The sequence below is a fragment of the Musca autumnalis genome, unplaced genomic scaffold (assembly GCF_047663935.1).
Source record: "Musca autumnalis isolate F117 unplaced genomic scaffold, ASM4766393v1 scaffold_3, whole genome shotgun sequence".
Lineage (NCBI taxonomy): Eukaryota > Metazoa > Arthropoda > Insecta > Diptera > Muscidae > Musca > Musca autumnalis.
In genome coordinates this window covers 235,192,595-235,210,800 of record NW_027411866.1, presented here as the reverse complement: position 1 = coordinate 235,210,800, position 18,206 = coordinate 235,192,595, and the positions used below count along the sequence as shown (strand labels likewise).

General features: G+C 38.7%; 1 protein-coding gene across 1 annotated transcript in view; it reads right to left on the bottom strand.

The window, feature by feature from the left end:
- The window catches only part of LOC141399121 (uncharacterized), a 189,347-nt gene that overhangs the window by 53,155 nt on the left and 117,986 nt on the right, over window positions 1-18,206 (bottom strand). The gene's annotated exons all lie outside the window — the stretch shown is intronic.

The window sequence follows — 18,206 nt, the reverse complement described above, 5'->3', positions numbered from 1 at the left end:
ACTAAATGGTACAGAATTTGATATAATGTGTTACTTTGTAAAGGGGTTAGCAGGAATTTTTGAAATTTTAGGAGGAAATTTCGGAAATTTGTGCTTATGTATTTATATGTAAATTACTTTTAGTGGGTTTGGAAAAATTGAGAAATGGTTGATATAAGAAGGTATTTTTTTAGGGTTATACCCAGGTGTACGAAAAGTACTAAATTTGGTACCATTTTGTTATTGTATGAACGATAATATAAGGAGTGTTTTTTTAATCGGAACAAATTCTGAAATTTGATATGAGGGTCGCTGATAGCTGAAATGGTTTTGGAAATACCTACTACTAAATGGCTACAAAAAGTACTAAATGGTAATAAAATTGGTCTTAGGTGTATTTGTTTACCTTCTGAGGACAGAAAGCCCATAATTACTTAAAATTCCGCCTGATTTTTCGATCGAACTAAAGTGGTACGAACAGTACTTAAATACAATTTAATATTGATCAAAATTGCTATTAGTAAAAATAATTTTTGTACGAGTATTCGCCATTTCCATATAAAATATTGTTTATTAGTTTTTTATATTTTTTCCGCATACAAAGTAGCGGGCACTTTGGTTGTATCTTTATAAATAACAAGTAAAAAGTCGTTAAGTTCGGCCGGGCCGAACTTTTTATACCCTCCACCATAAAATAGTCTTAATTAAAATGGAATAATTAGGGTCCTTTTACAATTTTAGGTGGAACAATTTTCGACAATGGTTAGACTCCTACTGCCTCCCACTATTGCTTAAATTACACTGTGAACACAAATGTTGGGGCAGAGATAATTCCTTTTGGAGATGAAAGCCCTTGGTGTGTGTATATTAAAGCTATCATGAATTAGCATTATATCTTTGTTTGTTGTTTTTGTAGAGCACTTAAGCAACAGTGAACAAAGATAAAACGCTAATTCCTGGTGGTCCACAGGGTCTATAACAAAAAATTCATCACGCCATAACGCGGAAGTTCGACTCACGGCGGATTTGTCTTTCGGAGTACATAATATACCCACCAAGGCCTTTCTTCTCCAAGAGGAATTTTCACCTCCATTTTGTTGCACAGTGTTATCTAATCTAATCTAAAAAATGTGTTCAGCTAGGCGAAAGGTACCACCTACGGGGCTATATCAAAGAGTCAACATATCTTTTATTTTTTTTGGCGGAAAAGTTTTATTGCTGCAGGAAACTAAAGAGTCAAATTGAGGGTAGTTTCATCAAAACAATGTAGACCCTCAAAATGGACCCATGTTGACGAATTTTAGTGAAGAAATTTCGTGACCACTGAAAATTTCCGAAAACCTGGAGGTACAGTTATATGGCGGTATATACCAAAACATAGACCTATATTGACGATTATTTTTGAATAGACACAATTGTAGCTAAAATTCTCAAAATACAGATCATTACAGTTAGTTCGGTTAAAAATTGCAGCTAAAATTCTCAAAATACCGAAAATTGGGAGGTACCGTTATATGGGGGCTATACCAAAACATGGACCTATGTTGACGATGTTTGGTGGGGATATTTCATGACCACTGAGAACCTCAAATGGCAAATTACAGCTAGTTCGGTTAAAAATTGTAACTAAAATGCTCAAAATACCGAAAATTGGGAGGTACCATTATATGGGGGCTATACCAAAGCATGGACATATGTTGACGATGTTTGGTGGAGATATTTCGTGACCACTGAGAACCTCAAATGTCAAATTGCAGATAGTTCGGTTACAAATTGTGGCTAAAATTCTCAAAATACCGAAAATCCGGAGGTACCGCTATATGGGGGCTATACCAAAACATGGACGTTTGTTGACAATGCTTGGTGGAGATATTTCATGACCACTGAGAACCTCAAATAGCAAATTACAGCTAGTTCGATTAAAAATTGTAGCTAAAATTCTCAAAATACCGAACATCGGGAGGTACCGTTATATGGGGGCTATACCAAAACATGGACTATGTTGACGATGTTTCGAGGAGTTGTTTCATGACCACTGAGAACCTCAAATGTCAAATTGCAAATAGTTCGTTTAAAAATTGTGGCTAAAATTCTCAAAATTCCCAAAATCTGGAGGTACCGTTATATGGGGACTATACCAAAACATGGACCTATGCCCATATTCTTTGTGATATAAGTTTGTTGATCAGTAGGAACCCTAAGTGCCAAATTATAGCTAATTCGGTCTACAAATGTGGCGAAGAACGTCAAAATACCTCAAATTCGGAGGTACCGTTATATGGGGGCTATACCAATCTTCATATCTCGACGAGATAAAGCGATTTTGAGATGTGTGTTTGTCCGTCCGTCCGTCTGTCCGTCTGTCCATTATAAATTGAAAACACGCTCCAGGCCGCAATTATGGACCGAGCGTCACGAAATTTTGTATGGAGGTCGGGTTCAGATCAGACTAGATCCCTATTCTTATTGGTGATGATCGTGAAATATTTAGCGGGTGAATTGGACCAAAAACATAATATTTATCAAATTTTCTTGCGGCTTTGTAGGTCTCAATAATAGTCCGATCAACGCGTAATTTTAAATGAGTTAATTTTAAATGAGGTAAGAGGAAAAGCTTGCAATTTGAGATGGCGATCGGATAATATTTAGAGGGTTAAATGGACCAAAACTTTTGTGTGAAAATTGTGAAAATTTTTTATATACAGCTTATATCTTAATTTCTGGAATTGACATTCCGGACAAGTGAGATATACTTGAAAGTGGAACGCTTGACCTTTCAATTGATGCCAATTATGTTGGTGTGCATGATCAGATAAAGGAGTTACAGCCAAATATATTCCATTATATATTATTATACATCAATAGTCACGAAATTTTGCACCGGGTAAGAGTATAAGTCGAAAAAGATGCCTCCAATTTTGAATGATGATCTGATATTCTTTAGCAGGTGAAATGGACCATTACTATGAACAAATTTAAAAATTCTATTTTTGGTCGATATTTTAATTCCTTGAGGACATATATATTTCGCAAAGTAGCATACATATGGAAAAAAACTACTGACCTTTCCTTTAATTTTAACCTATTTTGTAGCGGCTCTGTAGGTCAAAATAATAATACGCAAAATTTTAAACAAAGTTTTAGTTTACGATGAAGAGAAGCATACAAACCAAGGTGAAGATCAGATAATACTTAGCGGGTTAAATTGACTGAAACTTTTGTGTGAAATTGGTAAAAATTTCAATAACGTAGTGGTTAAACAACGGAAGTAGTAGTACTACATAAGTGGGTTTCATTACATTTTACGTGAACTAAATTTTCCTTTCCTTCTGCAAAAATGTCTTTGTCATGCTAGATAACTTGTTGGTTTTGGTCATAAGTATTATACATTACATCTCTGATATTTGATAATTAAATTTTCACAATCATTGAAAAGAAGTTCCGTGGAGAGCGATTGTCCAGGTATAGTGGTATAGGGTATCCCATGGTCGGCTCCGTCCGACTATAGACTTTTCTTACTTGTTTAAATTTTAATCTTTTCTACAAAAGCTACTGAACTAATTTTCCTGAAATTGTCAGGAAATGTACAGCGATGGTGCCCGGTGCAAATAGGCTACATATTTTGTTGAATTTCGGAAGATTCCCCTATAACCCATTTCTTTAAAAATGCTATATTTACAAAAATTACGAATGTATCGGTTTGGAAATTAATTTGCGATCAATTGTGGTTGTGTCTCCGACCATACCTACTTATTTTGGACCCAAAAACTTGACCACGCCCACTTTTTAAAATATGTTGTATATACAAAACTACTGAAACGATTTTCTTGAAATGTTCAGGGAATGTACAGGGATGGCCCCCGAAACAGGCTAAATTTTTTATTGAATTTCAGAGGGGGCGCGGTACCTCCACTATGCGATATGTAAAGAAAACGCTATATTTGCAAAAATTACGCATGTATCGGTTTAAAACATTACGAATTAGTCTACAATCCAGGTACTTCTTTGGGGCCTAAACAACAACAACGGTGCTCATAGCAGTTGGTTCTTTGTACCGGGGTCGACGCCAGAACTCACTTGCCCAAGGAATGCAACTCCCCCACACAGGGAACACACGTATGCGTTCATCGTTCACTCCTATCCCTCTATCCTATTTTTTCTCCTAGCTGAGCAGGTAATTCCGGCGTACCTTCTCATACTTCTCCTACTCCTAGCCGGAGACATTGAGCGAAATCCAGGTCCTGTGATGTACATGTGTCTGGTCTGTGGCAGCAAAATCACTCGCAAAGGAGGGCCATTCCGATGCGGGGGCTGTCGCAACTGGGTACATCTACGCTGCTCAGGGCTAAGAAAGGCTTACGATTATACGGAAGCTGCCAAACTTGAGTGCATGCCGCCTCAATGGTACACCTCTCCTCATCATCACTCCAAAACACTACACCCATGAACAACCAAACACCCACTGCACGTCTCACAGCTCCTAGCACCTCTCACAACCTACCAGTATCTAGTAATAGATTTAAGACAATTCGCATGAACCCTAATACCAACCAATATAATAATAATACTAACCAATATACCCCAGATAGCAAAGATCTTAGGATATGCCGTGTCTGTAAGAAGAACATCACCAAAACCGTCAAGCCTGCCAGATGCTCTTCTTGTGGACACATCTGAGATGCTCAGTTGCATATCTAAGATGCTCAGGTCTTAGGAACTTCTCAAACTATACCCCTGCCTTCGTCGGCCCGTGCTGTCGCAGAACCCAATCCCGCCAATTCCCACCCCCATTATCTCCCCCACAACAAACAACACCCACCACCCCAGTTACTAATACCAGCACTACCAACTCAAACACTCCAAACCGACCAAATAACGTCAAAATTCTGCAGCTTAACTGCAATGGACTGACCCGCAAAATCACCGAAATTACCGACTTTATCGACAAAAACGTTATCCCTATCGGAGCGATTCAAGAAAAAAGATGACAAACAAGAACCCCCTAACTAGTTCGTCATCAGATACAATAATTAGGCAAGATCGTGAAAAAGATGCCGTTGGAGCGATTGCCTTTATTGTCCACAACTCGGCGACACATAGCCCCCTAAACATACAATCCACTGATCCCCATATTGAAATACAAGGTATACAAATTTCTTCACAGAATTCAGAACTAAAGATTTTAAACAGTTACATCCCACCTGACTCTGCATGTCGCACCGGTTTCAAAACAGACATACGACCATACCTTGACATGATGAATCGTGGTCAGACACTCGAGGTGAACATATTGCCGAGCAAATAGAAGGAACGGATTTCTGTGTGGTGAATGAAGACCATCCTACTCGTATCACTATTAACAGACACCACCTGACATGCAAATGTGGCTCTAAACTCAGACCACTCCCACTCACCATACAAATTTCCACAAACTCCAAGTTTACTACCTCAGAGAATCGCACCTTTACCAACGTCAGCAAAGTGGACTGGTCGTCCTTCAAAAACATGACTGAGAACGAGTTCTCAAACACACCGCTACCAACCACAACTCCCTCTGGTGAAAAAATATTAAAAAAAGCATGCGATAGATGCATTCCCTCTGGACGCATTCCTAACATTAGACGAAATTTCCCAACTGAAGCATCCAAACTCTCCACCAAAAGAGACGAGATTCGATTCCAGCTGATGTCAGAATCCCAGAGCTAAACAGAGAAATTGACAAACTAGTTGCCAAACACAAAAGAGATAAATGGCGAAAACAACTAGAAGAGTCAAACCTAGGCACTAAAAGATTAAGGACAACAACAAAAAACCTGTCAAACCCTAGAAGGAAAGACCAAATAGCTATTACCTTCGGGAATACCACCCCCAATAGCCCCGTGAAGGTAGCATCCTTATTTTGCCGACAATTTGTCGAGCACCCTACAACGAAAACAACCCTAGGGAGGAAACATAAAATGCAGTACCAAACTGTCACACCAGACCCATCCCCTTTTCTTATAGCTGAAGAAGCAGTTGCTAACGCCATCAAAGCAGCTAAAGGTTCTATTGCTATTGGCCCGGATGGGTTAGCTACAAAGATGCTAAAAAACATAGGGCCACATGGTATCCGATTCCTTACGCACATTTTCAACCTGTGCATAAGGACCCTAGAGATTCCAGACATATGGAAACAGGGAAAATTATCCCCCTCCCGAAACCTGGGATACCTGCCCACTTAGGCCGATCTTATCGTCCAATCACCTTTTTATCCCCCACCGTTAAAATTCTTGAGGCAATACTACTACCTTCCTTCGCAGAACACCTCAAACTCGCCGAACACCAATCACGGCGAAAATTGCAGAAGGGCTAAATAGTAAACGCCCTCACAAACGCTCCATACTCGTGGCCTTAGATCTACCAAAGGCCTTCGATACGGTTTGCCACATAACACGATTAAACGACGTCATAGAGACCACCCTCCCCAATACACTAAAAATATGGCTGGAAGACAGTCATATGTCGAATTCAGAGGCATAAAATCCAAATACAGAAGGAACAAACAAGGGGTACCCCAAGGAGGAGAACTATTCCCACTCCTTTTCAATTTCTATGTACCAACCCCGCTCCCAACGTAGACCTCATCTCATACGCCGACGACTGCAGTGTCATTTCTTCTGACAGAGTCGTAAAAACCATAGATGATAACCTAAACCAATGCCTCCCAGAACAATCCTATTTCTTCAAAAGTAGGAACCTGGAGCTGTCAACCCCCAAATCGTCAGCTACACTCTTCAGTACTTGGACCAAAGAGGTCAATACGAATCTCAACATTCGTATAAACGAGGAAATCATCTCCACTGTCCCTAACCCTAAAATTCTAGGTGTCACCTTTGGCAACACATACCAGTTTAACAAACAATTAATAAAGCCCGAGGACGTAACAAAATCCTCAAGGCCCTCTCAGGCAGCCCATGGGGTAAGGACAAATATCGCAACTTACAAACCCATAGGACGCCCACTCCTCGATTATGCTGCCCCAGCATGGACTCCGTCCATTAGTGACACACAGTGGAGTAATTTGCAAACTGTGCAAAATCGGCACTTAGAATAGCTACAGGATGCCATTCCAAAACGCCAGAAGACCACTTGCATCACGAATGCAAGATGTTAAATGTTAAAAGGCATTCAAGCCTTCTAACAAAACATCACCAACTCAAATTTACTTCCCCCAAACACCCTAACCACACCACATACATGAACCGCACGTCCGAGAGACAAACCCCAATTAGACATGACTTTCGCAAAAACAAGGACATGCTCCCCCAACTGAACCCAATAAGCGAAAGAATAATATTAGAAGCTTCCAAACAACTCCACACCGACACTGTCCAGGACGCCATAAACTCGTATTCTCACAGTGTTGTACTTAGAGGTAGACCCTCACCCATCAATGATGAAGAGAGGATATGGCCTAGGGATACGATCGTAGCTTAGGTCGGGAATATCTCGGTACCTAAACAGCTACCTAAGTCGAATAAATCCCGAAATTCTAGACCAATGCATCAAGTACAGCAGCCTTCTCCACACGACTAGGCATCTCTTCGCGTGCCCGCAAAACCCAACAGATTTGGCCGAAGGCAAAATAGCTCGACTCCGAAGCCATGGAAAAAAGTTCGCCAAATTATATTGAAATCGTGATGATGTAAGGTATCATATAGTCGGTCCCGCCCGACTTTTATCTTTTCCTTATTGGTTATTCAGTCGATTTAAGGAAGCATATGTTGTTGTGGTTTAATTAATTTACCCACACTGTGGTCCTCCTTGCCACATAAAATGTCAATTTCGCATTCCATGTCCAAATAACCTTCCTAGCATCTCAAAATAAACATAATTTTTTATTCACCCTAACTCACTCTTTCACATTTAAATATCACAAACGTGTTTACATTGAACACAACCACAGGAACCGCATACAAATGACAACAGCATCTCTGTCTTATGCCTCTCTTTCACTTAACTCATTTGCGATTTTAATTATTTATGCGAATTTCTTGGCACAATTTAGATTTCAAATTATGTCAAATGAGAACTGAGCCTTCGTACTAAATCAACAACAAAATTAGAAAATTCTGAGGCAACAAAATAAATAATAATAAGAATAATAAAAAAAAGAATTTTTAATCTATTTAAGAGATGTTTGTTGTCCCCTGCTTGTGTCAATTGCTTTTTGGCAAAAATATAAATTAAATTTGTGAATTGTTTATTTTAAGTTGTAGTTCTCTTTTTTCCACAAATACAGTGGGTAAGTTCTATGAAGAGAAGGTCTTTGTTTGCTAAAATATTTCACATAAAATAAAAAAAATTATATTGAAATTGGAATTTCTCTACATCCCACATGATACAAGTTCGTATACACATGTTGTATAAGATGTACACAGAATTTTTTAAAACTTCTTTCTTTTTCATCTTAAATATTTTGTCTTTTGTTTTCGAAAGCACTGTCAACAACACTTTCATTTTCATTTTCTTTTTCATTCTTCTGTTTCCTTTTTCCTCTATGCTATAACTGTTGGCAATTGTTGGTCTCAAAGTTGAGTGCCATGTTTTCTTTTGAAACTGCCAAAAACAATTTAATATTAAAAAAAAAACATGAACCAAAAAATATACCCTTTAACACAAGTTTTGAATGCCAAACACATTTTCTTGCTTCGTTTGTCTTTGCATGCAAAAACTTTGTGTTGTCATGGATGGCCTGATGCCTAAAAGAAACAAAAAATACTGGCATCTCCTTTTGAAAGATGTTTGTTTAGCCTATTTGAAGATTTTGTTCGTTTTGTCTAAACTTTGTCCTCGTTCAATTCTCAGAAAAAAGCCAAAGGCAACATTAAAAAAAGAGGAAATTTGCTGCAATATGCAAAGTCAATCGTTAAAGCTTTGAAATGGTGTTGTGATTATCTAGGCTAACAACAGGGTAATGATATAAAAAATAACAAGTAGGAACGGCGTTAAGTTCGGCCGGGAGGAACTTTTTATTCCCTCCACCACTAAGATGTTTTTCTTTTTTCCTTGTACGAACAAAATATCTTAATTGATGATAATCAGTTTAAAAGAGCTCACACGGGCAACGTAGTTTTTCTTTCCAAAACATGGTCCAATATTCCTCTGACAACCCACAATATTAAATTACAGAAATATCGGTACGAAAATTTAACAGAAAATTCTACATAAAATTGGACCAACAAATTGCAATGACTAAATACCAAATTTAAGCCAGTTCGGTGTGATAATGAGGCCAAAATATCGAAAATCGGGAATTCGGATGAAACGTTTTGTACCCCACCGAAAACTAAACACAAAATTTCAGCCATTTCTGTGGGATATTTAAGCCAAAACCTTCCAAATAACACAAATCGGAAGGTGCCGTTATATTGCGCGGGTGGTTAGACCGATCATCAGGCATGTTAGAATGTTATTTTAATGGGTGGACGAAGGCCAAGCTTGAAAACTAGCATTTATACCACAAATCATTCGAAAATTGTATATTCCCCAACCAGAGCTGTGGTAATAGTTATTATACTTCAAATCCCGAAACTAAAAAATTTATTTGGATTATCGACTGTTGAAATATCTCCGTTGTTTGACCACCCACATTAACCTAATTTGCATCAATATAATGGCGATATTATCCTCTTGCCCCCTCTTCGCTCTAAGGAAGCGAAGATATTCGCTTTGGAATAAATCGTAGACTTTTTCTCCAACTAAGTTTTTTGGGGTGACGTAGGGGATGGAAGATACCAAGAAACGGTCCTGACCGGTTTTAACATGGCAAAGCCCAGGATTTATCTTGGTCCCTCTTTCATCTCAAGTGGACACTGACCTCCCCGTGGTGTCACCTGGGGAACTGCCTTTAACACCCGTTAAAGGTAGTGAGCTAACAAGTGCCGCGCGTTCACCCATAAGAACGTTAAAAACTTGGGTTTGGGCGTCGGGTTAATAACCCTCCCCTAGAAAAAAGCAGCCTACTATGAAAAAACGAAAGAAAAGAAAAACAAACCCTTCTAAAGTTGACGAACCCCGCAATCGTTTTAAGGACCATGATCTTCGAATCTGCACCTGGAATTTTCGCACTCTTTATAGAGAAGGTGCAGTCTTCGCATTGGCAGACGTATTTGAAAAGTACAAGGCCGATATTACTGCCATACAGGAAATACGATGGATTGGGAAAGGTGTCACAACAACACCTAAAAGTGACGCACTGTATTATAGCTGCCACGACGTAAAGCATGAGTTTGGTTGCGGATTAGATTATTTGGTTGGGGGTTAAAACATCTGGTCTCCAGCTTCACCCCAGTGAATGAAAGACTCGCTGCAATTCGATTAAAAGCCAAATTCTTCAACACCAGCTGTATTTGCGCTCATGCTCCCACTGAAGACAATGACGAACAGACCAAAGATATATTTTACGAGCGCTTAGAAGAAACTTGCCCGTTGCCCTGACCATGACATTAAAATTATACTAGGCGATTTTATTGCCAACATTGGAAAGGAAAATATCGTTGGCCCAACAGTTGGAAAATTCAGTATCCACAGTGAAACATCTGACAATCTTCGCAGCGGCAAAAACATGGTAGTTAGCAGCACCAGATTTCAACATCTCGATATCGTTAGGGGAACCGGGCTGTCTCCAGATCAGAAAACAAGAAATCAAATTGATCACGTTGTGATAGATGGAAGATATTCATCGAGCGTGTTGGATGTGCGTTCGTTCCGAGGAGCAAACATATACTCGGACCACTACCTTGTTGCAGCAAAGGTACGCACCCGGTTAAACGTAGCAAACAAAGTACGAACAGACACAACACGAAAGTTAGACGTCGGTAAGCTGCAATCACAACAGATAGCCACATCATATTTCACTCAACTAGCACTCCTCATCTCGATAACATATCAGCACAATGGCAAAGTATTGCCCACTCCATGCAAACAGCCGAAAAATCCATACTTGGATACCAGAGACCTCCACTTAGGAATCCATGGTATGATCAAGAGTGTCGTGCTGCTACCGAAGAGAAAAATGAGGCATATAGGGCTACTTTACAATCCGTAGCAGCGCGTAGCGCACGAGAGAGATATCGGGAGAAAAGAAGAGAGGAGAAACGTATTTTCCGCAGGAAAAAGAGGGAGATGGATATGCGGGAGTGTGAAAAAAATCGAGATGTACAGGAACCGGAATGACGTCCGAAAATTCTACCGAAGAGTTAAGCATCAAACTGATGGCTTTGGTATAGGCACATCCTCCTGTAGAGACCAGCAAGGTAATTTCATAACTGATACAGATAGTGTGCTCAGGAAAAAAAAAAATTTAAAACTGTTGGTATCCAATAGCAGCGAAGACGACGAAGATACCACAATCACAATCCCAGAAGATGGTATTGAATGTATACCGCCCAGCCAACATGAGGTAAAGATAGCAATAAATCGGCTGAAGAATAATAAGGCAGCAGGAGCCGATGGCTTACCAGCCGAGCTGTTCAAAACCGGAGGCGACACGCTGATAAGGTGTATTCATCAGCTAGTTAGCTCCATATGGCAGGAAGAACGAGTACCTGACAATTGGAACCTGATTTACCTGTGCCCCGTCCACAACAAAGGAGATAAGACTGTATGCTCTAACTATAGGGGCATAAGTCTACTCCCTATTGCCTACAAGATCGTGTCAGGGATATTGTGCGAACGAGTAAAGCCTATGGTCAACGAGATAATTGGACCATACCCAGCAAAATTTGAAGGAAGGGGTTCTATGCGATGACGTGATTTCATGGCATATTTTGCATTGGTTCAAAGCAAGTCGTGGCAGATCCGATCTATTCATTAGCATTTAAACCCATGCAAAGGAAGTCGTGAAAGATCCGATCTTTTCATCAGCATTTGAATCATTTGTACAGATCACTATAAACAAACAAGTCGATTTGTACATCCCTACATGTAGCGACATCAAAACAAAAGAGTATACATTTCCAAAATTGTTGTTATAAAATTGCGAATTAAATTTAGGTTCACGAACTAGAAATTCTTAAAAGAGTGCTGTTGGAGTCCATGTCGAAATCTGAACTGGTGATGAGAAGATAATAGAAAAGCTTTTGTAAGATGAAACAAAATCAGTGGCTTAGAGTGGACGAAGGAAACTCAGTTGCGGTGCAGCGGCGGTGATTAAATTGAAATTTTGGGTGTAAACTTTATGGTGATAAATTAGTTCTAGTTATTTCATGAATTAGTTTGAATTAATAAAGACTTTGGTTTGTTATGAAAATCATATTTCAATACAGAATTTTCCATTTCCCAAACAACACATGAAAATGTAATGCCAAAGGGTTGGTGAAAATTACATGTCAAAGCATTGGTCAAAATGACATGCTTAGGATCCGACAATGAATGTCATCTTAAGATCCGAAAATTAATGTCATCTTATGGTGGTCACGCTCATATAAAATTCATGAGTGAAAATGCTAAAAAGATGACATGCCAGATCACTTGCACCCATGATTCAATAGCATCCTTGGCATCGAACATTTTGCTGGGTACCAATGCGGCTTTAGACCTGGCAAGTCCATCATTGACCAGATATTTACCCTGCGGCAAATCCTGGAGAAGACCCAAGAGATGCAGATCGACACCTACCACCTTTTTGTCGATTATAAAGCAGCCTTCCACAGCCCGCTGTGTTCAAAGGATTGCAAGCCATGTCTGAATTTGGAATTTGGTATCCCCGCAAAGCTCATCCGGCTTTGTAAAATGACTTTAACTGACACGAGGTCCTCAGTTAAAATAGGAAAGAACCTCTCCGAAGAGTTTGGTACCAAAAGAGGTTTCAGACAAGGAGACAGCCTTTCGTGTGATCTCTTCAACATCATGCTGGAAAAGGTTATACGAGAGGCAAACGTCAAAAGAAGTGGCACAATCTACACCAATAGTCACATGTTACTTGCTTTTACTGATGATATATAGATCATGGGCCCATCAGTAAAAGAAGTAACTGATACCTTTATGAAGGTCGAAGGAGAATCTGCTAATGTAGGTCTGGCGGTAAACGGTGAGAAGACCAAGTTGATGGTGTTTACGCGCAATGCGTCCATTGAGCTCGGACCGACTGTGGAAGTTTGTTCCTATAATATTGAGGTAGTAAAAGACTTCGTCTACCTCGGCGCCTCCGTAAATACAACAAACGACATCAGTTTTGAAATAAAAAGAAGAATTTTATTGGCCAACAGATGCTACTTTGGTTTAAGTAAACAGTTTAAAAACAAAGCCACATCTCGCCAAACAAAAATAACGCTCTACAAAACACTGATACTACCCGTGCTGATGTATGGCTCCGAAGCCTGGGTACTTGCGCAAGCAGACATGGCAGTGCTTGGTGTGTTTGAGAGAAAAATTCTTCGAAAGATCTACGGACCAATCTGCGTTGACGGTGAATATCGACGTCGCATGAACCACGAGCTGTATCTGCTATACAACGACATCAATATTGTTAAATGTATCGAGGTGCAGCGATTGCGTTGGCTAGGCCATATTATAAGAATGAGCGATGATGAACCCGCTAAAAAGTCGTGTAAATACGGACCGCTTGGCGGTACACGCAGAATTGGCAGGCCAAGGAATAGATGGCGCAAACAAGTGGATGATGAGATGAAAAGGCGCGGTATTCCAGAGTGCGAAGCAACAAATAGAGAGAATTGGAGATCTTTTCTTAGTTCGGTCTATGGAACAAATGTTCTGTAATGGGCCAGCTAAGTAAGTATGTAAGTTTTTTGGCCATTCCGACCCCTGAATATTATCCGACCATCACTAAAATCAATAGACTTCTTCCCCTCCGGGACCCCCATCAACACCCAAAATTCGGTGAAGATCCGATCAAAATGCGACAGACGGACGGACGCACATAGCCATATCGACTCAGCTCGTCGAGACATTCATTTTGGTATATAAAAATGAGTCTACGGCCATTGTTTCGGCCAAAACCAACTTATAATACCCTCCCCACATAGTGGTGTAGGGTATAAAAATGTCAAATGACGGCTGGCGACACAGCGTGTTGCCTAGGCCAGAAAGTTTTCTAGTGACCCTCGTATAAGTGGATTGCTTTATCGTTTTGTTTCGTTTGTAAAGAACTACATTTACCTTACATGCTACAAAATGCCGGAATCATAATAGAAGAGTTTTCAAATCATGATAGAGAAATTTCAAGTTTTGTTTAAGTTGATGAAAATTACAACGCCGTTCGGGATCTTGAAGTGTTCGTGCTAACTTTAGTAACAAGTAATGTAATACCTCGATATATTGGTCGTATATTCATTGGTAGATAAAAATCGCCCAAAAGCTATTTCAAAATGTTTTTTGATATTGTTTGCTTACAAATTACACCTAACTTTTCCAGCAATGGTGGTGTATATATGTGCAACATTTCTGAGATTTTATCATGTTTATCAACTTATGTATGTATTATAGGACGGCAAAAATATTACGCAATCATGTTAAATAGACTCCGTGGAAGACTGGTGATGCCCAAGGGAGGTGTCACATGTTCGGTCCTGCCCGACTATAGCCCTCTCTTACTTGTTTTCAAACTATGTACATATCTCCTCATTAGCATTTCGTAACATTTTAGTTGCACCATATATTTTTCGTTGTTCTACCTTTGCACAAATTCTGTACCTTTTCCATGTTGTGGACAATTAAATTAAAATCATTATGTAATATGCTTAAAATTTCCAGCAACACCAAACTAATTAGTTTTCTTTAATCCATTTAAAACGAATACCAATTATCTCTCGGCGTAACATAAAGCGAATAAGCGCCACTGATATCTGTGTGCCATAATAGTTGATATTATTGCGAAAAAGTTCAAATTCATTTGGCGCACGTTTTACGCAAAAATTAATTTCAAAACTTTGTTTTTGTATCGCCACACCCCTACTTGCATAAAATAAAATTGAGTTTTGTTTTAGATGAATTGCTGCTGCTACTACTGCCGATGTGGTTTTGCAATTTAGAACATTTTAATTTTTGCACATTTTCTTGTGGGTATTTGGCAGGTGTACAGAGAAGGCTGCTGTGTGCTGGTGTGGATAGGTGGACATAGTATTTGGAAAGTTTTAGATTTTGGGTGAAATATTAAAATAGCGTAAAGTGTATGAAATTAACATACACACCTTGTGGCCAAAATTATAACAACAACCAAATATACAATGTTCAAATTTAACAGTTGGAAAAAATACATCACCGGAAAAAGTTATTCTGATATTTATTTAGGACTTATGCTCTTTATTAAACAATTTAAAGCATTTTGTGCAGTTCTTTAATTGGTTTTAAATCAAATGAAGAAGCTTTAAGAAGAATATGCAATATTTACCATTGAAGTTCCCATTGTTCTAAAAATTTATTCATTACTACTACTCTTTGATATAGACCCCATATAAAAGTTCCGCCCTAATGAATACATTCTTAGATACATTTTCTAACCTAATTTAAGCACTGATAGCCTTGTGGTCGAAAAGCGTTTCTACGTACAATTGTTGACAGGAAAGAAAACTAATTATTCCATATTAGGCCGATTTTTAGTTGCATTTTTTTATTTGTTCATTCCTGCTTTAAGGATTGGAAGAGTTTCTTCCTTCGAGAGTGATTGCTGTCATAATTTAAAGGATTTTTTTTGAGCTTTTGTGGCGAGTAACACGTAGCATTGAACGGATCTTGATATAAGTTTGAGAAAAATATTATGTGGTGCAAAGTTTGGACTTTTTTTTATTCCTTTATTTATTCCGCTTGGGAACATAGGGCTTCTACAAGATAATTCCATCTTACTTTATCGTAACAAATATTTTTTTAAATTTTCAAAGTTTGTGTTTTGCTTTTCCATTTCATGCAATATCGTTCTTCGCCATGTGCTTCTTGGTCGTCCAGGACGTCTGCTACCTTGGGGGTTCCATTCTAGGGCCATTCCAGCAATACTATGCTGCGGCTTCCGTAGCGTATGGCCTATCCATTTCCACTTCCTTCTTCTTATTTGGCGTATTATGGGTTCTTCACTTGTCATAATCTACAGATCAGAATTTGTGATTCGGTTTGGCCAAAATATACGACATATTATACGGAGGCATTTGTTCACGAATGCCTGTAGTCTATGGATCACATTTGTCGTAGTTTTCCAAGTTTCGCTACCATAAAGTAGGGTGGATTTTACACAAGCGTTGAAGATTCGTAGTTTCGTCTTCAGTGAAATTTGTGTGCCTCGCCATATTTTATTCAGTCGACCGAAGGCTGCGCGTGCTTTACTGAGTCGGTTATTAACATCATTATCAATTCCTCAATCTTCTGACATTACGCTACCCAGGTAGCAAAAGGACGATACGTATTCTATCTGTTGATTCTCTATATGTATGTGCATATTTGTAGTGTTGTTTATACGCATTGCTTTTGTCTTTTCTATGTTTATTTCTAAACCCGTTTTTTTGGCCAATTCGACAAGCTCGTTGAGTTTTTCTTGCATATTGGTAAATTTATGGGATAGTAAGCAGATGTCATCTGCGAAGTCAAGGTCCTCTAATTTCCGATATAAATTCCAAACAATTCCTCTTTTCTTGGATTCGAGTTGTAGCATTATTTGATCCAACGTGATGGCAAACAGGAGCGGGGATAGCGGACACCCCTGTTTAACTCCTGTATTTGTTTCAAATAAATCGCTGGTTGTTCCGTTGTGGCGCACATGTAGTTTTGTGTTTGAATACATAGCTTTAATTAGATTTATTATTTTCTGGGGTACTCCCTTTTTCTTTAATGCCGACCAAATTGCACTTCGTCGTACAGAGTCAAATGCTTTTTTGAAGTCGACGAATACCAAGTAAAGTGGGGACCTCCATTCGACTGACTGTTCGATTATGATGCGCAGTGTGTTAGTCTGGTCCACACAACTGCGATGTGGTCTGAACCCAGCTTGTTCTTCGCGTAAAGATTCTTCCACACAGTGTAACCTGTTGTTGATTATAGTGGCTACTATTTTGTATACTGTATTAAGTAACGTGATGCCTCTCCAATTGTTACAGTCTTTCCGGTCGTTTTTCTTGTGTAGCTTTATAATGGCACCGTTTGTCCACTGGCTGGGAAATATTATGTATACACGGCAAAGTTTGGACTAAATTGGTTAAACCATTCGAGAGCAGCAATCAGCTAGACAGACGGATGGACAAGGTTTCAAATTTTCGTTACCTTAAAAGCTAAGGGCGTAATCTTTGGTTTTTATTATTATCCCCTACCTCACCAGACCTCCATCTCTGGACAGATAAATAAAATAAGTATCAGTTATAATTACCTGGAAGTTATTTTCATTAATATTCATTTGCAAAGTTTTATTTTTCTTGTAGACTCTTTTCCTTGTTTTTACCTTTCTCGCGTTATTTAAAGAAACCCCCCGATTACTTAATTGTTCATTAATCTTTGTTTTTCTCGTTTACCTTTTTATACTTAGTTAAATGAGAAGATCAAAGGTTTGATGTGAATGCAACGGTCCTATTAAAAGTAAACTTCAACAAGACCTCCCTATATTCCATTTAAATTGTAATAAATCTGTGTAGAACATTAGCGGGTAGTTAATTATAATTTTATACTATGTCTATACCATGGAGATGCGGTTGAATTTTTATATTTGGATAAAAACTCTGAAATGCTGCATCTGAGTATGAGATAAACGACACAAGTAACGACAGGACGATGGCTATTCATTACTGTCAGTCACATAATAATATGTTTCTTAAAGGTATGACCTTGAAAAAAAAAAAACGAAAACAAAAAGGTAAAAAGCTATATAAAGAGGGCGTAATTAAAATAAAGAGCATTTTCTTGTGAATTTCGGTTATTGTTGTAGACCATAACCACCTACCTTTGACCTTGTTGATAACTAATGAAGGGTTATTTAACCAATTAATTAGAAATTATTTGCGCCTATCCTTTGTTATGATGTATATCAAGGACGTCATGATCATAAAGCTTTTCAATGGAAGGAAGTAATGATGAAGCTTTTCCCACGGTTCTTAGTTTCATCGAAATGTAAAGAATAAAAAATGTTGAACACGTTCCATAACAATGCTTTTCTTCGCAAGGCACAGTGTCCAATTTTACGAAAAATCTGGCCAAAACTCTAAAAATGAATGGATTTTGACCTAACATTGGGTTCTTACATTTTTCGGGTCGCT